At 45.0% G+C, this 21,418-nt stretch overlaps 1 long non-coding RNA gene across 1 annotated transcript in view; it reads left to right on the top strand.

The window, feature by feature from the left end:
* Positions 1 to 3,351: 3,351 nt before the first annotated feature.
* LOC143818459 (uncharacterized) overlaps positions 3,352 to 21,418 on the top strand; it is a 54,221-nt gene continuing 36,154 nt past the window's right edge. Inside the window, exon 1 of the long non-coding RNA XR_013224560.1 lies at positions 3,352 to 3,462. This is a non-coding gene — a long non-coding RNA (uncharacterized LOC143818459). The remainder of the gene's footprint in view (positions 3,463 to 21,418) is intronic.

Genomic DNA, 21,418 nt, shown 5'->3' with positions numbered 1-21,418 from the left:
CTAACCCTAACTTTAGCCCCAACCCTAACCCTAACTTTAGCCCCAACCCTAACCCTAATGGGAAAATGGAAATAAATACATTTTTTTAATGTTATTATTTTTCCCTAACTAAGGGGGTGATGAAGGGTGTTTTATTTACTTTTATAGCAGGTTTTTAGCTGATTTTTTTGATTGGCAGCTGTCACACACTAAAAGATGCTTTTTATTGCATAAAATAGTTTTTGCATCTCCACATTTTGAGAGCTATAATTTTTCCATATTTTGGTCCACAGAGTCATGTGAGGTCTTGTTTTTTGAGGGACGAGTTGACGTTTTTATTGGTACCATTTTCGGGAATGCTACATTTTTGATCGCTTTTTATTCTGATTTTTGTGAGGCAGAATGAACAAAAACCAGCAATTCTTGAACTTCGTTTGAGGGGGGCGTTTATACCGTTCCACGTTTGATAAAATTGATAAAGCAGTTTTATTTTTTGGGTCAGTACAATTACAGCGATACCTCATTTACATCATTTTTTTATGTTTTGGCGCTTTTATACGATAAAATCTATTTTATATAAAAAATAATTATTTTTGCATCACTTTATTCTGAGGACTATAACTTTTTTATTTTTTTGTTGATGAGACTGTATTGTGGTTCGTTTTTTGCGGGACAAGATGACGTTTTCAGAGGTACCATGGTTATTTATATCCGTCGTTTTGATCGCATGTTATTCCACTTTTTGTTTGGCAGTATGATAATAAAGCGTTTTTTGCCTCGGTTTTTTTTTTTTATAGTGATCACTAGTGGGACAGTTTTATAGGTCGGGTTGTTACGGACGCGGCGATACTAAATATGTGTACTTTTATTGTTTGTTTTTTTTATTTAGACAAAGAAATGTATTTATTGGAACAATATATATATATTTTTTTTTTATTTAGTATTTTTTTTATTTTTATTTTTACACTTGTAAATTTTTTTTTTTTTACTTTGTAACATTGCCCTGGGGGGGACATCATGTTACAGTGACAGATCGCTGGTCTGACACTTTGCAGTGCACTGTGTCAGATCGGCGATCTGACAGGCACTGAAGGAGGCTTGCCGGCGCCTGCTCTGAGCAGGCGCTTGCAAGCCACCTCCCTGCAGGACCCGGAAGGCCCCCAGTGGCTATTGTAGATCCAGGGCCCCCAGGGAGGAGGTTGGAGACCCTCGGAGCAACGCGATCACATTGCTTTGCTCCGAGGGTCTCAGGGAAGCACACAGGGAGCCCCCTCCCTGTGCGATGCTTCCCTATGCCACCGGAACGCTGCGATAATCTTTGATGGCAGTGTGCCGGGGGTTAATGTGCCAGGAGTCAGCTGTAATAATCAGCTGACACCCGGCGGTGATCGGCCGCGCTCCCCCCATAAGCACGGCTGATCGCCTTTGACGTACTATTCCGTCCACGGGAAGTAGGGCCCACCCCACATGCACGGAATAGTACGTCTAATGACAGAAAGGGGTTAAATAATATTGTTACACCGCATTGCACTGCAATCCCTGCGTACTGCATCTCAGCACCTGCTTACATTTTGAAGCCCAATTAATGTTGTAGCCATGCTGTTTGGAACTATTATTTTGGAGGACACTGTTTGGGTACTAATACTGTCCGATGTATTTTTTGCTTACAAACATTACTTTATAAGGCATATAGTGGATGATATTACTTCTGGGGCACGATCAGTGTGGCATAATTATTTTAACTATGTCTGTGACACTATTATTGTATTTGGCGCAGTACTAAGATCGGACTACCAATATGGAAATTTGTGTACAGAGGAAGTTGGAAAGAAATTTGGTATACTGGTGAAAGTCTGGTGGTAAAAAGATATGAACGAATGTGCTTGGATAACGTGTTATCCAAGTATGCTCGGGTGTTATGCAAGTATCTTTGGCATGCTCGCATAATATATTTGGTAGTCCGCCACAACACATGAGGGATTGTCACACAAACAGGCAATGCCTGCATGTGTTGCAGTTGTCTACTGCCGCAAATCAGGCTGCTGCAGGGATTCAAATATATTATCCAAGCACACCCAAGATACTCAGATAACACCCAAGCATGCTTGGATAACATGTTATCCGAGAATGTTTGCTCATCACTAGTGGTAAACTCTACTACTTATGCCACAGAGAAGTCATCTTGAGTGTTTGGGCAAGATGGAGAAGGGAGAGCACTTTAATTAGAGAAGACATTATTTATGAGCCACTGGTTTTCATTGTTTGTTCTGCATTTCTTAATTGTAATCTGCATAGAGATGATGCTGAACATGTTCCTTAGGTAATGTCATTGTCATGGCACAGTAGCAAAATATCCTGTGGCTAGGGGCTTCTTGACTTTCCCTAAAGTTAGGGGCACTCTAGTCATCCCTGCTCCCGAGATAACTTCTGATGGTGAATGACGCCAGGGCCACGTGCCTTACTGAGCTCCTGAATCAACCCTTATCTGTACCCTCCCCCACCCAGTATGGGGAGATGTTGTGTATATGAATACACAAAACCAGACTAACAAGGGAAGACATACAGGGATAAATGAAAATACCAATCATACAAATATGCACTTACAAACAACAGAGTGGAACACTGGAAAGGAAAGGGAGAAAAAAACAAATAGGAGAGGATAAGGGTATGCACACAGACAAATCACTGCACAACAGTCTCCTGAAAAACACTTCAAAATGCCTCCTCAAACAACCAACATATCAATTTCCAGGATCAGGCAGTATAGAACTAACTCTGGCAATGCCTTTTTGCCAGAGGCGAGTATATATAGCAGAGGGGAGTGGCCAACACACAGCACAGTCTTCTGGCTCCTCTGTCACGGTAAACCAGTGACAGTTACTTGTTCTGCTCCCTGGCTGCACAACATCCAGAGGTTCACAGAGCAACTTATCTGATAGTAGTTAGGTAAATTCTTATATACCTCAAGGGCCCGATTCATCATCATCAAGTGACTTTTTTTCATCTTGTGGTATTTGCTGACATGTGGTTCATGAATTTTGCACAAATTACAAAATGTTCTGTTTTTCTTTCTTTAACCACTTTTGAAGAACAAAAGGATCGGAAGTTAGAAATCCAACAGGTTAAATCTCTTGCTTGCCCTGAGGAAGGGCAACACCCCTAAATACATGTCTGCAAATAGAAATTCTGGTTTGGCTTTTATCCTATATAATGTGGCAAGCTAGGTAAAGGGTCAATATTGATTTTTAGAATTGCTACTTCTAGTAGGTGGCACTGGAGTTCAAGTCCTCTTCTTCTCAGAAGAGGCAATTTGCCTATAAGTCTCCTAACACTGGCATGTCACTCTCCAGAAGGAGAGATGTTAGACCTTAGAAAAAGAACTCAGACACTCTGTCATTTTTGTTAATCAGAGAAACAAGTAAGGATTTATGTTCTTCATCAGTGTTCTATTTAGAGTTTCTAAAACAACAGCATTCAATATTGGTAAGTGATCTAAGACTTCCTTAACTTGATAACTTACATTATTAATCCTTTCCAGAATATCTGCATTTCCACAGTGTCAATTACTGTAACAAGAATATCATTGTTTATTGGTGTTTTTTAGTCTCCACATATCTATCAGACATCTTTTTGTCATCAAGCTTTAAAAGGCAGTGTTATTACCCTGTTATGCAAATTGCCGGTCGCTCTATCTATCAAACCAGCAATGCATTCATTAGCTGTGAATGGTGAATTGTAATACCTAGACTTTTTTAAAGTTTGGCTATGGGAATAAAATTTAATAAAATCAAAGTAAATATATATATATATATATATATATATATATATATATATATATATATATATATATATATACACTCACCGGCCACTTTATTAGGTACACCTGTCCAACTTCTTGTTAACACTTTATTTCTAATCAGCCAATCACATGGCGGCAACTCAGTGCATTTAGGCATGTAGACATGGTCAAGACAATCTCCTGCAGTTCAAACCGAGCATCAGTATGGGGAAGAAAGGTGATTTGAGTGCCTTTGAACGTGGCATGGTTGTTGGTGCCAGAAGGGCTGGTCTGAGTATTTCAGAAACTGCTGATCTACTGGGATTTTCACGCACAACCATCTCTAGGGGTTACAGAGAATGGTCCGAAAAAGAAAAAAAATCCAGTGAGCGGCAGTTCTGTGGGCGGAAATGCCTTGTTGATGGCAGAGGTCAGAGGAGAATGGGCAGACTGGTTCGAGCTGATAGAAAGGCAACAGTGACTCAAATCGCCACCCGTTACAACCAAGGTAGGCCTAAGAGCATCTCTGAACGCACAGTGCGTCGAACTTTGAGGCAGATGAGCTACAGCAGCAGAAGACCACACCGGGTACCACTCCTTTCAGCTAAGAACAGGAAACTGAGGCTACAATTTGTACAAGCTCATCGAAATTGGACAGTAGAAGATTGGAAAAACGTTGCTTGGTCTGATGAGTCTCGATTTCTGCTGCGACATTCGGATGGTAGGGTCAGAATTTGGCGTAAACAACATGAAAGCATGGATCCATCCTGCCTTGTATGAAGCATCTTTGGGATGTGCAGCCGACAAATCTGCGGCAACTGTGTGATGCCATCATGTCAATATGGACCAAAATCTCTGAGGAATGCTTCCAGCACCTTGTTGAATCTATGCCACGAAGAATTGAGGCAGTTCTGAAGGCAAAAGGGGGTCCAACCCGTTACTAGCATGGTGTACCTAATAAAGTGGCCGGTGAGTGTATATATATATTTAAAAATGTTCAATTTTATGCAATTAATTCAAATTTAAAAATAAATTGTAAAAGTTAGGTTAAATTCAGATGTCCGTAAAACACGGTCTGTGTACCAACTGAGATGCACAGACTGGCTGCGGGTCAATAGACCTGTGGCCTGTACTTGCATCAAGGTACATATTTGGACTGTTATACAAGAACGTCTGAATTCGGACTTAAAATATATGCATATTTGTAATTCTTATAAGCGTTACAGCAAAATGTTAAGACTGTGTTGTGTTACATATAGTGTAATGGAAGTTTTGGCACTCCAAACAATATAATACTGCAGACTTCAAAGAGCTAGTGCCAGATGGTCTGCCTCTATGATAGGTCCACTGCATAAAAATTCAATGCATTTCAAATATTTCAACATTGATTAATCAGAAATGTAAATAATCTGTTAAAAGACTCTGTACCAAACTTGTTTCCAAACAATCAGGGTGCCAAATGGACTTAGGCAGTTGATAGATATGACTTTTCACCTAGAAAGCAAGGTTAAACATACACAGTCATCATTAAAAGCATAAGCAATAATGTTTCCTTAGAAAAAAAATTGATGATTGGTAAATTAGATGAATAAAAAGATATAAAAAGATAAATTAGTAAGAATATTAAATTATACAGCTTTATCCATATTTGTTTCCATTTTTATTTCAATGTAAGAACCTTTTTATGGGTCCTGTAAGGTTCCTTATTATTCATGATTGGAGATTATATATTTGAATTTTGTAGATCATTAAGAGAAAGTGGCATTATGTGGTATCCCGCTACCTGTTCTACTGCTGTTAAATGAGGCAGTTGTCATGTGGCAGTAGATTTGTTCCAGTGTGTCAGAATTAGCTTGGGCACTGTGAGTTAGAAAATGTAATACATTGCCTTGTATACCGATGAATCATAAATTTGCTTTGCTGCCATCTACTGGCCAACGTGTATATGAAAGTTAAGTGATTATTCTCACAACAAGCTGCCACAGAAATGGCTGGGAGGAGCTTCCCAGCTCAGGGCTCACACAGACTTCGTGAGGTAACTCCCAGCTCAGGACTCTCACTTCTTCCTGAGGTAACTTCCAGTTTTGGGCGGTTTAAGCTACCTGAGAGAGCAAACACTACTGCTCCCATAATAGTTTTCCATGCGAGTCCATGCTAACGGGACATCTTTCTCCACATAATCTCCTCCACAAGGGAGTGAAGCCTTATCCTGTCAGGAGAGATAAAACTGCACATGTGCTCTCCTGCATGCTGGTTGTCCTGTTTGCTTCTAGTCAGTACCAGATCCACGTGGCTGCCATGCCACTGACTTTGCTTAACCTACCCCCTGCGAAAGGGAACGGTGGGCTCAAAACTGTGAGTACTTCCACACTTTAGTGTGTTTCCACAAAGAGCCAATCTATGAAGCTGCCTCCATCAGTGTAATATTTGTTGAACTGCACATAGCACTTCCTCTGATAGCAAGTGAAGAGAACTCTGCTCCAGCCACCCTGAGAGTCCATAGCCTCGCTTGTCTCATAAGAAGAGAATAATTACTTTCATATGCACAATATATTGTGAACTTTGCCTTTAAGAGAGAGACTTAATAGAATAATATCTGCCTATATTTTTAAGCACTGACTACATCATTCATTTAATCAAGATCCCAACTCCATTTTTTTAAATGCAGCCTCAAACTTTCAAGGAACCTCCACTGTGCTTAACTATTGCCTGCAGACACTTATTTTACCACTCTATTACCCTTTGATGAGCAAACTGCCTTTTGTTCCTCTTTTCAAATTCAACTCCTTAACCACTTCACGACCTTTGACATAAGTATACTTTATGGTCGGATAGGGGTTCACAACGTAAACTTACGGGTTCAGTAAGCAGCAGTGACCGCATGATTGACGCCAAGAGCTTGATGTAAGTAATAGCCGAAACTTGGCTATCACTGCCCCGACTGGTGCCTGTACTGCCTCATGTCATTTAATCTACCTAAATGCCACAATCAATACCAATCGCAACATTTAGGAGGCTAGGAATTCCCTCTCCCGACCAAACGGCACCCCTGCTATGTCATCGCAAGGGCCTGATTGTTGTCATGATGACCTCTGGGTCAGCCAGCTTAAGCAAGCGTCATGACTCTTGTCGGGTGTCCCGGGACCAGGGTCTCCTTCCCCGTCCCTAATGCTGAGGGTGCCCTAGCTCACCCTGTTTGCCGGATTACTTCTGATGGTTAAGACATCGGGGCCACGTAACTCGCCTTAGCTCCTGAATCCGCCCTCAGTCTGACCTCACTCAGGGAAGAGGGGAGTACTAATGTATCATAATACACCAACCAGACTTACAAGGTAATACAAACAGGGATAAAGGAAAATACCAATCACACAAACAACAGAGGTACACACCGGGGAGAGGAGGATGGGGTAAAACCAAAGTAGGAGAAGGAGGGGAATTAGCGCACATCCAAAACCTAGCAACAGTCTCAGATAAATCCACGAAACGCCTACTCAAACAACAACCACAAACCACCATCTCCTAGACATGCAGCATAAGCTTTCTCTGACAATGAGTGTTGGACAGGTCCCAGATTATATAGGAGATGGGAGTGGCTAACAGTGAATGCAGGAAAGCTTACAAGAGCTCTTAACTAAGCAGATTAACCCCTGCACTGCTAAAAGAAACCTGCATAAATGTGAAGTGCTTCTAAACAGTGCAAGAGTAAGAGAAATCAGACGCTGCAGTCTTCTGAATCCTCTGTCACTGTAAACTGGTGACAGCAAGCCTGTAAGACCATGACCTGAAAATTGTAAAAATATTTAAAAAAACAATCAAAAAATATTTTTTTTTAGAAAGATTATCCCAACACATACATCTTTATGTAAAAACAAAAATAAACAAAAAAAGACACATATTTGGCGCGTTTGGAATGACCGTCCCATAAAACTGTCAAACTGGTTAACCCTTTCAGTAAACACCATTAAAAAAATTATGTTTTGTCATCATACTGCCGAATAAAAAGTGGAATAAAATGAGATAAAAAAAATTGAATGGAAATAGAATCGCTAAAAAACGTCATCTTGTCACACAAAAAACTAGCTGCCATACAGCTCCATTCACAGAAATAAAAAAAATATAGCTGTTAGAATTAAGCACTGCAAAAACAATTATTTTTTCTAAAAAATATATTTTTTTTGTGTAAAAGCACCAACATTTTTTTAAATTATACAAATGTGGTATCGCTATAATTGTACTGAAATAAACCTGCTTTATCACTTTTACCACACGGTGAACGGCATAAAAATAAGCCCAAAAACAACAGCTTAATTTCAGGTTTTTGTTCATTCTGCCTCCCAAAAATCAGAATAGAAAGTGATAAAAAAAAGGCATGTGCCCAAAAATGGTCCCAATAAAATGTCAAATCGTCCAGGAAAACACAAACACCTACATGACAATGCTGACAGAAATATGGAAAAATTATAGCTCTCAGAAAATGGCGATGCAAAAACGTTTTGGTTTTTTATTGTAAAAAAAAGTGTTTTAATTAGAGATGAGTGAATAATTCAATGTTCAGTTCGGATTACAATTGCCGAATTTGCAATATTCGCCGATTAATACGTCGAATATTCGCCGAAGATTGCAGAACACCATTCATGTCAATGGGAGGCAAAAACAAATGCATGTACAACAACTTATAATGGCCCCAAATGCTGCCAAAACTCATCAAATGAGGGACAGACACCAAGAAAGTAGCGTCAATTCACCCACAGTACAGATTGTAGTATGGCACTGCAGCAATCAGCGAGGCATGAGGTATCGGGGTCTGGGACAGCAATTATGGTTTTCAATTGAACGTCAGAGTAAGATGAGGTTGGTGAGGGATCGGTGTAGGCCTCCTTTGCTGGGAGCCCTGATACCGCATGCAACATCTCTCCCTGCTTTTGTGCTTAGCCACACTCAGGTGGCACAAATATCAGTTTTGTAGACTACCATTGTCAAAAAATTGTAAAGGTAGTGTGACAAAACACTCCGGGATCGCCTTTGCTGGGGTCAAAGGTCACGTGGTTTGTGCATTGAACTCTGAGGCGACAGCAGGTTTCCAAGTTGACTGACCTCAGGTCAGGTTTATTAAAGTGAAAGCAAGTACAGAAAACAAAACATAAAAATAAATCCTAGCCTGTCCGGCGCTAACTAAACAAATACGTTGCTATCTAACAACTGGGGGGGCTTCTCCCTCCCAGCTAACATTACACAGGTCATGAGCACAGCTCTCACTCACGTTTGTCTCACACAGACAAGCATTCTGTGTGCCCCAGGCTGACGCTGAAAACCCCCAGCTGGTCATCCTTTATTCCTACACTTATTAACCCCTGAGTATCCTGAAAATACTGAGCGGCCTAATTCACATAGGACAAGTACCTGGGCGAGATATACCTGCCCCCGACTACCAGACCGACATGACTCTTACATATCCTCCCCCCCTGCTCAGACCACTCAGGTCGAGCAAGAATACTCTCGAAACAGTGTACCCGGGACAGGGCATCAGCGTTCCCCATCTGCACCCCGGGGCGGTGCTCCACCGTGAAAGAGTAAGCCTGCAGGGCAAGGAACCACCGGGTTACCTGACTATTACGGTCCTTGTGGAGGTGCATCCACTTGAGAGGGGCATGGTCCGTGACCAGCCTAAACTTCCTACCTGCCAGGTAATATTTGAGGGAGTCGAGAGCCCATTTGATGGCTAGGCACTCTTTTTCAACCACGGCATACCTCTGCTCATGTACATTCAGTTTCCGACTGAGATAGAGGACCAGGTGTTCGACTCCGTCCCTTACCTGGGAAAGTACAGCTCCGACACCAGTATCAGAAGCATCAGTTTGCACCACAAACTCGCTGCTGAAATCAGGAGTCACGAGTACGGGCTGAGAGCACAAAGCCCGTTTCAGACTGTGGAAGGCCTCTTCAGCCACTGAGGTCCATTTTACCATGACGGAATCCCTCCCTTTGGTAAGATCCATCAAGGGGGTAGCCATGGCCGCAAAGTTGGGTATGAACCGGCGATAATAGCCGGCAATGCCCAGGAAAGCTTGAACTTGTTTCTTGTTCACTGGTTGCGGCCAGCCCTGAATTGCCTGTATTTTGTCGATCTGGGGTTTAACCACTCCTCTGCCAATCACGTAGCCCAAGTATCGGGCTTCTTCAAGGCCGATGTGACATTTCTTGGGATTCGCCGTTAAGCCTGCGTCTCTCAGGTCATCAATCACTGCCTGTACCTTCCGGAGGTGAGCTTCCCAGTCCATGCTGTAAATTATGATGTCGTCTAGGTAGGCAGAAGCGTACTGCCTGTGGGGCCTCAAGACTCGATCCATCAATCTCTGGAACGTTGCTGGGGCTCCGTGAAGTCCAAACGGCATGTAGATATACTGGAACAGCCCTTCCGGTGTAGCAAATGCCGTCTTCTCTCTGGCCGCCTCGGCCAGAGGGATCTGCCAGTACCCCTTTGTTAGGTCCAGGGTCGTAATGTATCGGGCTTTACCAAGCCGGTCGATCAACTCATCGACCCGGGGCATAGGGTACGCATCAAATTTAGAAACTGCATTCAGTTTCCTAAAGTCATTGCAAAACCGTATAGAGCCATCCGGCTTAGGTATCAACACGATTGGACTGGACCAGGCGCTGTGCGACTCTTCAATGACTCCTAAGTAGTGTTGAGCGATACCGTCCGATACTTGAAAGTATCGGTATCGGAAAGTATCAGCCGATACCGGCAAAGTATCGGATCTAATCCGATACCGATACCCGATACCAATACAAGTCAATGGGACTCAAGTATCGGACGGTATCCCTGATGGTTCCCAGGGTCTGAAGGAGAGGAAACTCTCCTTCAGGCCCTGGGATCCATATTAATGTGTAAAATAAAGAATTAAAATAAAAAATATTGCTATACTCACCTCTCCGACGCAGCCTGGACCTTACCGAGGGAACCGGCAGCGTTGTTTGCTTAAAATGCGCGCTTTTACTTCCTTCCGCGACTTCACGGCTTGTGATTGGTCGCGTGCCGCCCATGTGGCCGCGATGCGACCAATCACAGCAAGCCGTGACGTAATTTTCAGGTCCTCAATGCCTAATTCTAGGCATTCATGATTTTAAAATTACGTTCCGGCTTGTGATTGGTCGCGTCGCGGTCACATGGGCGACGCGACCAATCACAAGCCGTGACGTCACGGGAGGCAGGAGACGCGCGCATTTTTAAAATTACGTCACGGCTTGTGATTGGTTGCGTGCCGCCCATGTGACCGCGACGCGACCAATCACAGCAAGCCGTGACGTAATTTCAGGTCCTGAATGCAGAAATAGGCATCAGGACCTGAAATTACATCACGGCTTGCTGTGATTGGTCGCGTCGCGGTCACATGGGCGGCACGCAACCAATCACAAGCCGTGACGTAATTTTAAAAATGCGCGCGTCTCCTGCCTCCCGTGACGTCACGGCTTGTGATTGGTCGCGTCGCCCATGTGACCGCGACGCGACCAATTACAAGCCGGAACGTAATTTTAAAATCATGAATGCCTAGAATTAGGCATTGAGGACCTGAAAATTACGTCACGGCTTGCTGTGATTGGTCGCGTCGCGGCCACATGGGCGGCACACGACCAATCACAAGCCGTGACGTCGCGGAAGGAAGTAAAAGCGCGCATTTTAAGCAAACAACGCTGCCGGTTCCCTCGGTGAGGTCCAGGCTGCGTCGGAGAGGTGAGTATAGCAATATTTTTTATTTTAATTCTTTATTTTACACATTAATGTTGTTTCGATACCGATACCCGATACCACAAAAGTTTTGGATCTCGGTATCGGAATTCCGATACCCGCAAGTATCGGCCGATACCCGATACTTGCGGTATCGGAATGCTCAACACTACTCCTAAGTCCAACATTGCCTTCACCTCGCGGGAGACGGCTTCACGGCGTGCTTCCGGAATCCGGTATGGCTTCACATGAACTGTGACACCAGGCTCTGTGACAATCTCATGTTTCACTAGCCTAGTCTGGCCAGGTTTTTCCGAGAAAAACTGTTGGTTCTGTAACAAAAACTGCTTAACCTCAGATTTTTGTCGTTCAGAGAGAGTCTCGGCAATCTGTACCTCCGGTACGGTCGGTGAGCAAACCGGACGGGGCAGATCCGCTGTTAGGGCAGCACGGTCTTTCCAGGGTTTTATCAGATTCACATGATAAATCTGTTCTGGTTTTCTCTTACCAGGCTGGTGCACTTTATAGTTCACTTCACCAACTTGTTCCACGACCTCAAAGGGGCCCTGCCATTTCGCCAAAAATTTACTATCCACCGTAGGAATTAGGATCAACACCCTATCCCCGGGTGCAAACATACGGACCTTGGCGCCTCTATCATAACTTTGCCTCTGGGCTCCCTGGGCCTGTAACATATGTTCCCTAACAACAAGGGGCATGACAGCAGCAATACGGTCCTGCATTTGCGTTACATGGTCTATCACCGTTTTAAAGGGAGTGACTTGACCTTCCCAGGTCTCTTTTGCGACGTCCAACAGTCCACGGGGACGACGGGCGTATAATAGCTCGAAAGGCGAGAATCCTGTGGAAGACTGGGGAACTTCCCTAATGGCAAACAGCAAATAGGGTAACAAGTAATCCCAGTTCTTCCCATCTTTGTCTATCGCCTTCCGAAGCATCTGTTTTAAGGTTTTATTGAACCGCTCAACCAGGCCATCTGTTTGAGGGTGATAGACAGACGTACGCAACTGGTCTATTTGCAAGAGTCTGCAGAGCTCCTTCATCACCCTTGACATAAAGGGAGTCCCCTGGTCGGTGAGTATCTGTTTTGGAATTCCCACCCGACTAAACACTTGTACCAACTCTTTGGCGATCGTTTTGGTAGCAGTGTTACGCAAAGGGATGGCTTCTGGGTAACGAGTGGCATAGTCCATGATGACGAGGATATGTTGGTGCCCGCGTGCGGACCGGGGAAGGGGCCCAACCAGATCCATCCCAATTCTCTCAAAAGGGACTCCAATGATAGGGAGGGGTACCAAAGGGCTACAGAACCGAGGTTTAGGTGCCGAGATTTGGCACTCTGGACAGGACTCACAATAGTTACGCACATCATTGTGTATTCCAGGCCACACAAAACAATGCAATATTCTTTCTGTGGTTTTCTGTACCCCCAGATGTCCCCTCATTATATGTCCGTGGGCCAGGTCCAGTACCTTCCGCCGATAAGGTTTGGGTACCACTAACTGTTGCACTGTGTCTTCCCCTTTTTTTTCTACCTGGTAGAGTAAATCATTTTCAAGAACCATGTACGGGTACGCTAGCCTAGTGTCAGGTTCTATGGGTACGCTATCTATCACTTTTACATTTTTCCTAGCCTGAGTCAGGGTAGGATCTTTCATTTGTTCGCTGTGGAAGTCATCCAACTGAACTCCCAAATCTGGCAGGCAGGGTGCTGGATGGCCGTCTGCCTCCGCCCCTCGCTGAGTTTCCTCAGTTTCTTCAGTTTCCTCCGTTTCCCCCGCCATAACGGAGAAGGGGTACTGAGGGTTGGGTTCAATAACCTCCCCAGCAACATCTTCCTGTGGGGTCTCGTCTAGGAACTCGGGACCTCCAGATGGCATGGGGGAAGGTTCACAGCTACCGTGAAGGAGCAACTGATTCCCCAATAACTGCCAGAAATGGGGGAAATCCCTACCCAGGATTATATCATGTAACAATGCGGGAACGAGTCCCACTTTGTGTTGCACAGACCCATAGGGAGTGGAAATCGGTATGACCGCTGTTAGGTACGAGCAGGTGTCACCATGCACACACGTTACAGAGAATTTGTCAGACGAACCAGACGGAAGTGCCACCAGACTAGCTTTCACCAGAGTCATCACACTTCCAGAGTCTAGTAACGCCACAACACTTTTCCCATCAACAGATAATTCACACAGGTGTTTTGCTATATCATTTTGACCCGCATTCACATTCACCAGCCGTGTAACCAAAGACATGCGTTTCTTAGAGTCTATAACATCGCACTGCATGGGTTCTGTGGTAACAGGACAGTTCACAGAAACATGGCCCTTCTCACGGCAACGGAAACACCTAACAGGCCCCCTACTGAGACCACCGTCCCATACTCTCGGTCTCGGAGTGCGAGCAGTCCCGGGTTCCTCCCCCACAGTTTTTGGCGATTTTCCTTCACCCGTAGTCGCTGGAAAAGTCTTACCGGTTCCACGAGGAGAAGGCACAGACCGGGTGCTAGCGGTTTCGTCGGGAAGTCCTTCTGCCACGGAATAACGCTCGACCAACTCCACAAGTTGATCCGCTGTCGTGGGATTTCCTTGGCTTACCCACCTTTTCAGCGCTGGAGGTAGCACTCTCAGATACTTGTCCAGGACAACCTGCTGGATTATTTCTGGGGTTGTCAGTACCTCGGGTTGCAGCCATTTCTTTGTCAAGTAATTCAGGTCGAACATCTGAGACTGCGGCGGTTTATCTGGCTGGTATGTCCACTGATGTACCCTCTGTGCACGGACAGCCGTTGTCACACCTAGCCAGGTCAAGATCTCAACTTTCAGCTTCGCAAAGTCCTGAGCGACTTCCGGGTCTAAGTCATGGTAAGTAGGGTTGAGCGACCTTTACTTTTATAAGATCGGGTCGGGTTTCACGAAACCCGACTTTTTCAAAAGTCGGGTCGAGTGAAATCGGCCGATCCTATAAAAAAGTCGGGGTCGGGGTCGGCCGGAAAGAAGCAGGGCGTGTCCGAGGGTGAGTATATACCTAATAGGAATATACTCACCCTCGGCTTCGTTCCGGCAGCCTTCCTTCCTAAGAATCAGCCCTTCCAGGACCTACGGTGACGTCACGGTGACGTCGCGGCTTGTGATTGGTCGCGCAGCGGTCACATGGGAGGCCGCGCGACAAATCACAAGCCGCGACGTCACCGCGACGTCACCGAAGGTCCTGGAAGGGCTGATTCTTAGGAAGGAAGGCTGCCGGAAAGAAGCAGGGCGTGTCCGAGGGTGAGTATATACCTAATAGGAATATACTCACCCTCGGCTTCGTTCCGGCAGCCTTCCTTCCTAAGAATCAGCCCTTCTAGGACCTACGGTGACGTCACGGTGACATCGCGGCTTGTGATTGGTCACGCAGCGGTCACATGGGCGGCCGCGCGACCAATCACAAGCCGCGACGTCACCGCGACATCACCGCAAGGTCCTGGAAGGCTGATTCTAAGGAAGGAAGGTTCCCGGTTAGTACCAGGGCCCGTCAGAGGGTAAGTATAGTGATATTTTTTATTTTAATTCTTTATTTTACACTTAAATCTGAATTCCGATACCAATTCCCGATATCTTAAACATATCGGGAATCGGTATCGGAATTCCGATTCCAGATTCAGAAGACCGCTGACTTCATGGCCGACCCCACACACAGGTCGGGTCGGGTTTCATGAAACCCGACTTTGCCAAAAGTCGGCGACTTCTGAAAATTGCCGACCCGTTTCGCTCAACCCTAATGGTAAGCTTTTTGGGCCTCGCCGGAGAGAAATGGAGCAATCAAATCGGCACATCGTGCCTTCGGCCACTTCTCCCTCAACGCCGTCCGCTCAAACGTTGTCAGGTACGCCTCGACGTCATCTTCTGCAGTCAGCTTTTGCCAGTATCGACTCACATGGATCCTTCTGGACTCTGCTTCTGGGTCCACCTCAGGCATGCTCATCAGGCGCTGCGCCACCTGTTGGAGAAGCTGGCGGTCTGCAACCGTCATGTCCAATAACTCCTTCAGCTGTGCGGCCATCAAGCGATTAGCTTCATGCTGTGCGGCAGTGGCCTGCTGCTGTACGGCAGTGGACTGTACTAGGGCTTTCACCACGTCTTCCATACTGTCGCCTGTGCCACGCGATGCCCGCGTTCTCCACCACAATGTGACAAAACACTCCGGGATCGCCTTTGCTGGGGTCAAAGGTCACGTGGTTTGTGCATTGAACTCTGAGGCGACAGCAGGTTTCCAAGTTGACTGACCTCAGGTCAGGTTTATTAAAGTGAAAGCAAGTACAGAAAACAAAACATAAAAATAAATCCTAGCCTGTCCGGCGCTAACTAAACAAATACGTTGCTATCTAACAACTGGGGGGCTTCTCCCTCCCAGCTAACATTACACAGGTCATGAGCACAGCTCTCACTCACGTTTGTCTCACACAGACAAGCATTCTGTGTGCCCCAGGCTGACGCTGAAAACCCCCAGCTGGTCATCCTTTATTCCTACACTTATTAACCCCTGAGTATCCTGAAAATACTGAGCGGCCTAATTCACATAGGACAAGTACCTGGGCGAGATATACCTGCCCCCGACTACCAGACCGACATGACTCTTACAGTAGTAACATGGGTAGTTAAGTCTAAGGAAGTTGAGGCCTGACGGTCTCGGAAACCTACTGCTAAAGGCAACATGCATGAAGGAAACCCAACCAGGAGTGTTCACATTTCTAAAAAACAAGCAGACACCACCAAAGTGGCATCAATTTCACCACAGTAGAAATAGTATAATAGGGAACGACAGGTCTTCCACTACACCCAATCCAGCAGATGGACACCCAACCAGGAGTGTTCACATTTAAACAAATGAGGGCCTTACACCACAGAAGTGGCATCAATTTCACCACAGTTGAAATAGTATAATAGGAACCGACAGGACTTCCACTACAGCCAATCCAGCAGATAGACACCCAACCAGGAGTGCTCACATTTAAACAAATGAGAGCCTTACACAACAGAAGTGGCATCAATTTTACCACAGTAGAAATAGTATAATAGGGACTGAAAGGTCTTCCACTATGCCCAATCCTGCAGATGGACACCCATCCTGGAGTTTTCACATTAGAAAAAATGAGGGCATGACACCACCGAAGTGGAATAGCTGGCACGAGAATAGAGATAGTATAATTGGGACCAACAAGTCTTCCACTACAGCTAACCCAGCAGATGTAGACCAACCATGACTGTTCAAATTTTCACAAATTTGTGTTAACATCATCAGCAGCAGCAGCCACAGCAGGCACAGAAGCCATATTAAAGATATCACAGAGTGCAGTTACGTGACATTAATGCATCACACTAAAAAATGCAATATCACCTAGTCTGTACAGTCTGAGATTGGGGTGCAGCAGTCCTTGGAGATGCATGACTTGTTCATCTTGATGAAAGTTAGGCGGTCTACACTTTCAGGGGACAGCCAGCTGCGCTTATTTGTCCAGATACCACCAGCAGTGCTGAAGACACTTTCTGAGAGAATGCTGGCTGCCAGGCACGATAAAACCTCCAACGCGTGTGAAGCGTGCTCAGGCCACTCATCCATTTTGGAAGACCAAAATGTAAAAGGGTCCAAACCCTCTCTGATAGTATTGATATTCAGTTCTAGAAACTTCTTCACCATCCTCTCCATTTGTTCACCACGTGTTAGACTTGGACTCTGTTGTGCTGGTGCACAAGCTGGTCTAAAAAAAAGTGTCAAAGGACTCACAGAAATTGCTTCTTCCACTTACACCACTGCTGCTGCTGCAGCTAATGTTTCGGCGTTGACGAATTGACGTGCCGGAGGTTGGAAGTATAGAGCTGCGATGTGAACTGTGTGCTTCACTGCTGTCTTGGGGAAAAGCTCTCTTAAGGTTGTGTAAAAGCGTGTTTCAATACTCCAGCATTCGTGGGTCCCTTTCCAGGGCGGGAAGCATCTGGATTTGGTTTTATAAAGTGAATCTAACAGAGTGGCAACCCAGTAGTATTCCTAATCATAACTATATGGGGATCATGTTGCAGATATGAGTGCCTTCTTTCTGCACCAGAGTCACCCAGTGCCTAGTCAGCGAGATGTAATGCCTTTGACCATGCTTACTCATTCAAGTGTCTGTGGTAAAATACACCCTGGCAGACAGAGATTTAGTCAAGGAATTGGTGATGTTGTTTGTGACATGCTGGTGTAGTGCAGGCACATCTTTCTTAGAAAAGTAATGGTGACTGGGCAACTGGTACTGGGGGATTGCGATGGCCATCAGTTTTCAGAAACCGTCTCTATCTACCAGGCGAAAAGGCAGCATTTCCGTGGCCAACATATTGGAGATGGTGGAGTTCAACTTCTTAGCTTTGTCATGAGTAGGAGGAAATAATCTTTTATGTGACCACAACTGCGGAACTGTGGGCTGGCTGCAGTGCTGAGAGAGGGTGGAGTGCGGTGAACCGGACAAATTGCTGGACCGTGAGAGAGGTGCAGGCGGAGATGTTGAATTGCGAAGGTTGTGGTGTTCTCATTCTCTGACATTGGTCAACAGCAGGCATGTCCACTTCCGTTACAGCTGACAGCGGGCTCTCAGTCAGCGTGACTGGAGCGGGTAAAGAACCCGAGGTTCTGCGGTCGAAGACCTGCGTCTCACTAGTTGGCACAGTAACAGAGGAGGAGGAAGAAACAGCAGATGCAATTGATGGGGCGGCTGATGGATGTTGAGGTCCGCTGGTCTGCATTGTTGTAACGAATGTTGACTGCGCATGTGAAGGTTTATACATGTAGTAGTCAAATTATTGCACTTTTTACCTTGACTCTTGCAAAGTTGGCAGATTTCGTAAGTTGGCTCATCCTTTGCAGTTTCAAAAAAAAGGCCCAGACTAGGCAACGCTTGCCACCCCTGCGAGCTGCACACCTGCAGATGCTGCTTGCCACAGCCACAGTTGTGGCTGAAGATGCATTGCTCGTCATCACTATGTGGCTGCAGCGTACGGTGCAACGTAACCTCCTTGTCTTCCTCCTCAGATGACTTACTTAGTGTGTACCTCTTTGTTCATGCCACCTAGGATCTAACACCTCATTGTCATCCTCTGTGTTATCACATTCCTCATCCATGGAGTCACCCTCCTCCTCTTCCTGCCCTGACAGCACAGAATAGTCCGCGTGAGCCTCAGATATATGAGTCTCATCAATATCACCCAGGGGTTAACATCTGATGACGAGGGTCTGGTTGCTGCCCTACTTCGTCCTGTCCCGGATCCAAGCTAAAAAATTTTGGGCATCGGTGCATATTTTGTCCTCTTGCCTCTGTGAAACTTTTGAGTACACTTCTGATGACCATGACATAGAATGTGTGAACAGCTCTTCAGACTCACCCATCTGTGGCTCCGTACAGTCACTTGCACGGTTGGAAAGTTGGGACGTGGGGGGGAAGCAATAGGCTGTAGACCAGATGCTCTGCATTGCTTGTGTGAACAATGCCACATACAGACTATTATCGCTTATTTTTTTGTGCACTAATGCCAAACAACCAATACTGGATTGAAAGTGGTTGTTTCATCGGTATTTTTTGCACCTGTGTTGTTGCCATCATTAATCGGGTCCGATGCGCCCTGCTGGTGCATTTGTTTGGAGGCTTCAGCAGGTAACCATCTCTGCTTTTTTCTCTGTGATTTTTTTGTCAATTTTCTGGAGGATTTTTAAGTCCTCTTTGTGCGTCTGTGAGCTTTTACTCAATGAAGATATGTTACAAACAATTTGAAAGTCAGATGTCCCCTACTGTATGACTTTAGGAACACAATAATTTTTTGTGGCCTCTGGATCAGGCCTCTATAACACACTAGATGCTGCAAATTATTTTAAAGTCAGGTCCCCTACTGTATGACACTAGAAACAGAAGAATTTTTTGTGGCCTCTGGATAAAGCCTCTATAACAGGGGTCCTCAAACTTCTGGCTGCGGGCCACATGGGGCTCGCCGAGGACATTTATCCGGCCCCTGGGTCCGGCCGACATTGAATTTCACTACAGTTTAATGCCGGCAGGCCCTGTAATCGCGGGCAGAACGAGGTGGCTAGGAAAGGTGATGCGTGGCCCTTCATATGCAGCACAGACCACATGATTGTCATCACGCCTCCTGCGCGGCCTGATGATGTCACGCCGCCTGTGCCAGAAGAAGACAGAGTTGAGCGGGCGCCTCTTCAGAGCAGCGGGGGACATAGGTGAATACTGGTATTTTTTTTTACATTTTTTTTTAACGCCAGGTCCGGTCTATCATGCCAATTGGGAACCTATGCTGACTATTGAGGACATTTACCTGCCCATTGGGGACATTTACCTGCCTGTTGGGGACATTTACCTGGCTATTGGGGACCTATACTGCCTATTGGGGACATTTACCTGCCTTTTGGGGACTATGATACTATGCTACCTTTTGGGGACCTATACTGCCTATTGGGGACATTTACCTGCTTATTGGGGACATTTACCTGCCTATTGGGGACTATGCTGCCTTTTGGGGACATTTACCTGCCTATTGGGGACTCTCACACCACACCAGTCTGAGCCTGAGGTAAAAGCAGAGTTCCAAAAATATGGGCACTGATGAGGCTGAAAGGATATTGACTGGCAAGGCTGCATTGATGGGCACTGATTAGGCTTCATTGATGGGTAGTGCAGTCTGTATGTCTCTGTGTGGGCAATTTTATTGCTGGTATATTGTTTTTGTAGCGCTGTATATATATTGGTATTTCACTAATAGCAATTTGGAATCCATAGGAAACAATAATATCAAGAAAGAGAACAATTGCTTCACTTGTTACGACTAGCAGTGACAAATATGGGACCAGACATTGACCATATCAATAGCCAAAAGCAGGCCCTTAGTTCCCATTGAAATACCGGTAAGTTTGTTCATTTAACTTTACTTGTTCTTTATTTTAAATATTGTGTTTGTTCCTGTGTTGTTTTTACTTCAAAATAAGATATGTGCAGTGTGCATAGGAATTTGTTCATAGTTTTTTTAAAACTATATTCCAGCCCTCCAATGGTCTGAGGGACCGTGAACTGGCCCCCTGTTTAAAAAGTTTGAGGACCCCTGCTCTATAACACACTAGATGCTTCAAACTATTTGATAGTCAGGTCTCCTACTGTATGACACTAGGAACAGAACAATTTTTGTGGCCTCTGGATCAGGCCTCTACAGATTAATTTCAACCCAACAAAATGACAAACTGTGATACAGCGGGCTTTCTAACTTTTTGCAAATGAAAAATTATATTTTTTATGTGCCTTATGCCTGCAGACAGTTTCATATCACCACAGCACTAAATGACAAGGTGGGATACAGCAGACTGTTTCACATTTAGCTAGTGTAAAAATTATTTAGAATGCAATCAGGGCTGCCACTAGGAATTTCAGGGCCCCATACTGTAAACATTTTTGGGCCCCCTTAAGACTCCGCCCAGGCTCTACCCCAGCTCCGCCTCCACCCCTCAAATCTTGCACAGTCCCACCGCCCACTCTTCGAAAAACTCCACTTCTGCACCACGTCCTCACCAATCACACATTAACTGTTCCAAAATCAAATATATATATATATATATATATATATATATATATATAGCCATCAGCTTTTGTTCTGGCCAAAAGAATTTTAAGCCGCCACCACGACAAGGTAGACTCTAGCCTATTAAACCTTTGTTAAAGTACCTAATACTCTTTTTGTAGGTATATTTTTCTTTTTCTTTAAGAGAATGAGTCACATACATTTTTTTTTAAATAATTGAAACCAGATTGTGACTTTTTTTTATAATCGCATTTCTGATTGCAGATTATTGTATTCTATTTTCTGTACATTTATGGAAGCTATCGGTGGATATCGGTCTGCACTTGG

This window comes from Ranitomeya variabilis, chromosome 3, assembly GCF_051348905.1.
Source record: "Ranitomeya variabilis isolate aRanVar5 chromosome 3, aRanVar5.hap1, whole genome shotgun sequence".
NCBI lineage: Eukaryota > Metazoa > Chordata > Amphibia > Anura > Dendrobatidae > Ranitomeya > Ranitomeya variabilis.
This window is presented reverse-complemented; position numbering and strand designations above follow the sequence as displayed.